We start from the raw sequence: 7922 nt of genomic DNA, 5'->3' as shown, positions 1-7922 counted from the left end.
GTCAATGAAGAATGGAATCTTCAAGTGTCCCCATAATGACTTTCTGTAACTACTGTAACCAAGCCTCAATACAATTTATCTTGTTCTTATATTTGCTATTTGTTTTTACAACACTTTCAGGAAGTCCTTACCAAAAATCAAACAGGTTAAGGTGTGCAAATTTTGCAGCTATGTTTAAGGAAGGAACATTGCAACTTGAAACTCCAATGTATAGTCTAGGAAGATTATGACAGATGAATTAAAAAAATGCTGTGGAGTATTTTGTTTCTGTTAGCATAGCTAGTAATGGGTTTCACTCTGAGACTCTATGCTGGTTTCTCTGTCATTCCTGTACTCTCCCTTCTGAGCTCTCCTCACATGGCCTGGCTCCTTTCCTCCACTCATTTAGCAGTCTCTTCTACTTTATCACTGTGTTTCAATTCAAATAAACACCCTGCCATGAGAATCCATGAGATCTATGTCTGTCTTGTTCCAGTGGACATGAGGTGACCTGCCACATTTAACACCTTGTCCTCCACAAGCTACAGTTGTTCCTCTGGCGTTCCAGGGATAGCTGAAACTATCAATTTTATATTGGTAGTTTTCAAAGGCCAGGCCAGGAGTGGGGAATAGTGTTTAAACACTTTCCTTCTTCCTGAGCCTTATTTTTCCACCCAAGGAAAGTTTTTGCCTGGGTATATTTGCTCCAATGATTCTGTCAGGGTTAACTCATTTGTCCTGTTTGCAAGGTTGGCAGGGTTCTCGCTCATCTACCCTGAGGAACTGTTCGCTATGAAGGTTTTGGAGATTATAGTGCTGAATTTTCTTCTTTCCCTGGCAGAACAACAAAGTAACAGGGTTTTTTCTCAAAAACACCCCTCTCGCCCCAGGCTTGGGGGAAAGGAGGCATAGCAGACCACAGTTTAGTTTGGAGCATGCTTCTCAGGTCCAGTGCAGTTATCTTTTCTAAAGTTGATTTCTTTTTTCAGTTTCCAGATGATAAATTTATTGATTTTTAGCAACATTTGAGTGTTTTCTGTGCACTAGTCTCCATCTCAATTTTTTAAATGATGAAGCATCATATACTACTGTCTTACACACAGTAAGTGTTCCATATGTATGACTTCAGTAAGAGAATGAACGTTCTAGAACTCTGTAACTTTTTAAATTGAGTATCTATGTGTATAAAACAAAATAATTGTATGTTTATGTGATAGGGTTTTTAATGCTATTTTTATCAGTCTAAAATACAAGGACAAAAGAGGAGGCAAATACAAATTAATTTAGTGATCTAGTGAAGAAATTTTATAATATAATCAAATTACCAATAAACTGACATTAATCTATGAAGACCATCCTTAGCCAACCTGTCTCCACCAGTAGACCCTTTTAAAAAGTTTTTTTAAATTAAATACCTACTCAAACCCTTTGTCAGTTAACAAATTGGGTTATTTAACTGAAAAAAAATTGATGTGTGTGATGGGGGCAATACCACTATTACCCTGATCCAAAACCACACAAGGACACCCCCCCAAAAGTAAATTGCAGATCAATATTCCTTATGAACATAGATGTAAAATGTTTCAATAAAATATTTGTCAACCAAATTCAGGAACATGTCTGCCTTAATGTTCTATTGCTGTGAAGAGGCATGACCATGGCCATAGCAACTCTCATCAAGGAAAGCATTTTCCAGTTTCACAGGTTTATTTCATTGTCATTAGGGCAGTGGGACATGGCAGCATACAGACTTCTACACCCAGATCTACAGGCAACAGGAAGAAAGAGACTCTGGGCTTGGAATGTACTTTTTGAAACCTCAAAGCTCACCGCCAGTAAATTCTAACTAGGCCATGCATCCTAATCCTTTCAAATGGTGCCACTCTCTGGTGACCACGTATTCAAATGTATTAGCTTATAGGAGCCATTCTCATTCAAACTACCATAACATCAACAAGATTATACACCATGGTCAAGTTGACTTCATCCTAGAAATGCAGATATGGTTCAAAAATACATAAATCAATAAACACAACCCACTACATAAGCAAACTGAAAGACAAAAAACACATGATCATCTCATTAGGTGCAGAAAAGGCCTTTGACAAAATCCAACATCTCTTCATGAAGGACAGACTAGAGATACAAGAGCCATACCTCAACATATAAAGGCAATTTAAAGCAAGCCATCGTCAACATCATCCTAAATGAAGAGAAACTCAAAGCAATTCTGTTAAAAAAAAAAAAAAAGACAAGAATGACCATTCTTTCCACTCCAATTCAATATATAACACTTGAAATCTTAGAAAAAGAAGACAACAAAGAGATATCAAGGGGATACAAACAGGAAAGAAAGAAGTCTAAGTGTTCATTTGCAGGTGATATGATGTTATATATAAAAGACCATAAAGACTATGCCAGGAAACTTCTAGAGCTAATAAACACTTTCAGCAATGAAGCAGGATACCAAATTAATACACAAAAATCAGTAGCCTTCCTATATATAAATGATAAACATGCTGAGAAAGAAATCAGAGAAACTATACTTTAAAAAAAAAAAGATTTATTTATGTATATAAGTACACTGTAGCTATCCTCAGACACACCAGAAGAGGGCATCTGATCCCATTACAAATGGTTGTGAACCACCATGTGGTTGCTGGGAATTGAACTCAGAACCTCTGGAAGAGCAATCAGTGCTCTTAATCTCTGAGTCATCTCTTGAGCCCCAAAATAATACTTTTTACAATAATCTCAAACAAACAAACAAACTTTGGAAAAACTTCAATCCAGCAAGTGAAAGACTTGTATAGTCAAAACTTTAGAAGACAAGCAGTGGTGGCGTACATCTTTATCCCAGCACTCTGGTAGAGGCAGAGGCAGAGGCAGAGGCAGAGGCAGAAAGGCAGAGGCAGAGAGGCAGAGAGGCAGAGAGGCAGAGAGGCAGAGGCAGAGGCAGAGGCAGAGGCAGAGGCAGAGGCAGAGGCAGAGGCAGAGGCAGAGGTTGAAACTAGCCTATCTACAGAGTGGGTTTCAGGATAGCCACAGCTTAACAGAGAAACCATGTCTTGAAAAAAAATGAACCAAATCAAATAAAACAAAAAACAAAAACCTTTAGGACATTGAAGAAGGAAACTGAAGAAGAGAAGAGACCAGAAGATGGAATGATCTGTCATGCTGTGGATTGGTTGATTAGTATTGTGAAAATGGCCATCTTACCAAAAGAAATCTACAAATCAATGAAATCCCCATTAAATTCCTACATAATTTTTTACAGAAATTGAAAAGATATTTTAAAAACCATCTTCAAGCCGGGTGTGGTGGCGCACACCTTTAATCCCAGCACTCGGGAGGCAGAGGCAGGCGGATTTCTGAGTTCGAGGCCAGCCTGGTCTACAGAGTGAGTTCCAGGACAGCCAGGGCTACACAGAGAAACCCTGTCTCGAAAAACAAAAAACAACAACAACAAAAAAAACCATCTTCAACTTCATATGGACACACAAGAAACCCAAGATTGCTAAAAAACAAAGACAAAACAAAAACAAAGGGTATTACCACTCCAGATTTCAAATTATAATACAGAGCCATAGTAGAACAGCATGGTATTAACATAAAAGCACACACATTAACCAATGGATTCAAATTGAATGCCTGGCAGTTCCATCTTCATCTCCATGATATTGCCCTTAGCCAAAACACACTAAGCCGACTCCAAGTTCAAAGCATTCAGCAAGTGGTGGCAAGGAAGAGTCACCAGAAGAGGACACCTAGTTTCCATGACAAATATGGAAATGCTATATTAGCAGGTGGAGCCATCTTCTGTGTTTCTATATGGACATATACAGCCACACAAATTGGAATAGAATGGAACATGTCCTCTGTTGGCAGAGTCACCCCAAAGGAATGGAGAGATCAGTAGTCATGCCAGCTGGTACAATAATTAAGGAATTGAGCCGGGCGTGGTGGTGCACGCCTTTAATCCCAGCACTCGGGAGGCAGAGGCAGGCGGATTTCTTAGTTTGAGGCCAGCCTGGTCTACAAAGTGAGTTCCAGGACAGGCAAGGATACACAGAGAAACCCTGTCTTGAAAAACCAAAAAATAATAATAATAATAATAATAATAATAATAATAATAATTAAGGAATTGTTTCAAAATCAACTCATAAGTGAATGCCAAGTCAGAGAATCATGTACTCATTATACCATGGCCTTGATACCTTGAAACCTTCAAAAAAATTGAATGCCCAGACATATGTCCACACATCTTTGATTTTTTACAAAGAAGCCAAGAATACATATTGCAGAAAGGACAGCATCCTTACCAAATGGTGCTGTTCAAACTGAATAGCTGAACATAGAAGAATGAAAATATATCCATATCTGTAAACTTACACAAAACTCAAATCCAAACAGATCTCAACCTAAGATTAGATACCTTGAATAGTATATAAAGAAAGTAGGGAATAGGTTTGAACTCATTGACACAAGAAAGAATTTTCTGAACAGGACACCACTAACACAGCCACTAAATAAATGAGACTTCAAGAAACTAAAAGACTTCTGTACAGAAAAGACACCATGATTGGAACAAAATGGCATCCTACAAAAGGAAAAAAGGAGCTTTACCAATTATATATCTGATAAGGAGATAGTATCTAAGGAGCAGATGAAGAGACCCACAGCCAAACATTAGGTGGAGCTCAGGGAGTCCTGCAGAAGAGGACTAGGAAGGACTGTAGGAGCCAAACAAGTCAAGGACACCACAAGAAAATTACCCACAGAGTCAACTAACCAGGGCTCATAGGGACTCACAGAGACTGAACTGAGAATTGGAGAGCCTGCATAGATCTGACCTAGGTTCTCTGCATATATGCTATGGTTGTGTAGCTTCGTGTTCTTATGGGACTCTGACTCTTTTCCCTCCTTTTGGGACCCTTTCCTCCTACTGTGTTGACTTAATAGAAAGGTGGTATCCTTGGGAGGCCTGCTCTTTCTGAAGGGAAACCAGAGGAGTGGATTTGGAGAAGAAAGGAGGTGGTGGGAGAGACTGGGAGGAGAATAGGGAAGAACTGTAGTTGAGATATAATGTATAAGAGAAGAATTAAAAAGAAAAACAGTGCCAGGCATGGTGGTGCATGCCTTTAATCCTAGCACTAGGGGAGCAGAGGCAGGTGGATTTCTGAGTTCGAGGCCAGCCTGGTCTACAAATTGAGTTCCAGGAGAGCCAGGGCTATATAGAGAAACCCTGTCTTGAAAAACCAAACGAACAAAAAAAAAAAAAAAAGAAAAGAAAAGAAAGAAAGGAAGGAAGGAAGGAAGGAAGGAAGGAAGAAAAGAAAAAAAGAAAAAGAAAAGAAAAAATCTATTTAGGATACATATATGACTAATAAAAAAGATCATCAAGAAAGTAAGCCAATTTTTTATTTTGGTTTTTTGGTTTTGTTTTGTTTTTTTGTTTTGTTTTGTTTTGTTTTTTGGTTTTTTCGAGACAGGGTTTCTCTGTCTAGCCTTGGCTGTCCTGGAACTCACTTTGTATACCAGGCTGGCCTCAAACTCAGAAATCCGCCAGCCTCTGCCTCCCGATTACTGGGATTAAAGGCGTGCGCCACCGCGCCTGGCTAAGTAACCCAATTTTAAAATGGGCACATGACTAAACAGAGTTCTTAAAGGATGAACATAAATGGCTTAGAAACACTTTAAAAACATTCAACATCCTTAGCCATCAAGGAAACACATGTGAGATTTTATCTTACCCTAGTCAGAATGGCTAAAATCAATAGAGCAGACTACATCCCATGCTGATGAGGATGTTGAAAAGGAAAACACCTATACACTTCTGGTAGGAGAGAAACTGGTACTGTCAGTACAAAACAGTGTCCAAGTTCCATAAAAAGTTTAAAGTCAATCTACCTCAAAATCCAGGTATACAACTCTTGAGCATATACCCAAAGGACTTTACATTTTACTTCAAAGATACTTGCTCATTCATGTTCATTTCTCCTTTATTCATAATAACCAGAAATTAGAAATAGCCTAGATGTCTATTAAGTGATGAATGTATAACAACATGCTACATTTACACAATGGAATATTATTCAGCTGTTAATAAATACAAAATTATGAAAATTGAAGGTATTTGCCTATTTAGGTGGAACTAGAAATCATTATCCTGAGTGAGGTAATCCAGACTCCAAATGACAAATATTGAATGCTTTCTCTTATAAGTGGATGCTGGCTTTTAAGATTTTGACACCTGCTTGTGACGTTGTACATCGTGGTGCGCACTAGGCTCCGCACCACGATGTACAACGTCCACAAGCAGGCGTGGTGGTGTACACCTTTAATCCCAGCACTTGGGAGGCAGATGCATGCAGATTTCTGAGTTTGAAGCCAGCCTGGTCTACAAAGTGAGTTCCAGGACAGCCAGGGCTATACAGATAAACCACGTTGTACATCGTGGTGCGCACTAGGCTCCGCACCACGATGTACAACGTCCACAAGCAGCTTTGGTGAGATGGCTCAGTGGGTAAGAGCACCCGACTGCTCTTCCAAAGGTGCAGAGTTCAAATCCCAGCAACCACATGGTGGCTTACAACCATCCTTAACAAGATCTGACTCCCTCTTCTGGAGTGTCTGAAGACAGCTACAGTGTACTTACATATATAATAAATAAATAAATCTTAAAAAAAAAAAAGATTTTGACACGTGCCAGGCGTGGTGGTGTACACCTTTAATCCCAGCACTTGGGAGGCAGATGCATGCAGATTTCTGAGTTNGAAGCCAGCCTGGTCTACAAAGTGAGTTCCAGGACAGCCAGGGCTATACAGATAAACCCTGTCTCAAAAACAAAAAAAATTTTTTTTTGACATGTATGCTTCAGTTCAAATAGCCAACTACGTTCAGTACCTAGTAAGGGTCCAGAGAGGAAGAGGGAATCTTCCAAGGAAGGGGATATAGAACACAGTGTTACAAAGAGATAAGGAGAAAATTGTGGGAAGCTGGTGTGACCAAGCCCTGTGATCCCTGTTTACCAAGAACCTGAGCCTGCACACTTGTAAGTTCCTGTACTGCCTGCTTGATGAGTCACTGGCCTATCACCACCATGCACGGCTCATGTTCAGAGCATGCTGAATGCTGATTGGATCCAGGAGAGGGGAGAGGGATAAGAGGCAGAGGACTGATGAAAAACAAAAACAGGATGAGCCGGAGATAAAGACGAAAGTTGTGGAGAAACCTTCCTTGGCATTCGTGTTGTTCCCCACCCCACCCCCACCCCCGTCTCTGCTGGTTGGAGTGCAGGTTTGTAGCATCTGGTGGCCCATATGGGGAAGAAAAGAAGAAAAGGCCAAGAAAGAAGCAGAAAAGAAAGCAAAAGCAGAAGCCAGGTGGAAGGAACAGGAAGCCAAAGAAAAGCAAAGACAAGCTGAATTAGAAGCTGTTCAGTTGGCTAAGGAAAAAGAAGAGGAAGAAGTCAGAAAAAGAAAAGTCAGAAACTTTGAAACTCGTGCAAGAGCTGGAACGAGAAATAGGAGCTATGGGGGGCGGGGTTTTTCCGTGGTAAGTAAGGATTAATCTAGCACTAGGAAGAGGCTCCCTGGTAGAAGGACGAAGTTAGGCTCCTGGTGTAGGGATGAAGTTAGGCTCCCGGTATAGGGACGGAGTTAGGAAAGTCTAGTCTCCAAAAGAGTCGGAAAACCTCAGATACGAAGCCATGAGATCCGCTGCTTCAAAAGTGAAAGTAAAAACTGCATTAGTGCGGCCTCTCAAACGAAGCAGAGTTAAATTCTAGACAAATTTTTGGAAACAATAATTAAAAGAATTACAGGAGCAAAATTAACTGATAATATGGTGGAATTACTAGGAGACATTAATTGGATTTGCCCATATTGCAAAATTTCTAATGCAGAATTACAACCTTTGTTTGCAATCTTGAAAGGCAATTC

The 7922-nt window shown here is 39.9% G+C and overlaps 1 pseudogene; it reads left to right on the top strand.

Annotated features, from left to right (window-relative positions):
• The first annotated feature begins 1636 nt into the window (after positions 1–1636).
• LOC110325730 lies at positions 1637–3913 on the top strand (annotated as a pseudogene).
• Positions 3914–7922: the final 4009 nt, after the last annotated feature.

The sequence above is a fragment of the Mus pahari genome, chromosome 8, assembly GCF_900095145.1.
Source record: "Mus pahari chromosome 8, PAHARI_EIJ_v1.1, whole genome shotgun sequence".
Classification (NCBI taxonomy): domain Eukaryota; kingdom Metazoa; phylum Chordata; class Mammalia; order Rodentia; family Muridae; genus Mus; species Mus pahari.
Note: the sequence above shows the minus strand (reverse complement) of the source record. Positions and strands in the feature narration are given on the sequence as shown.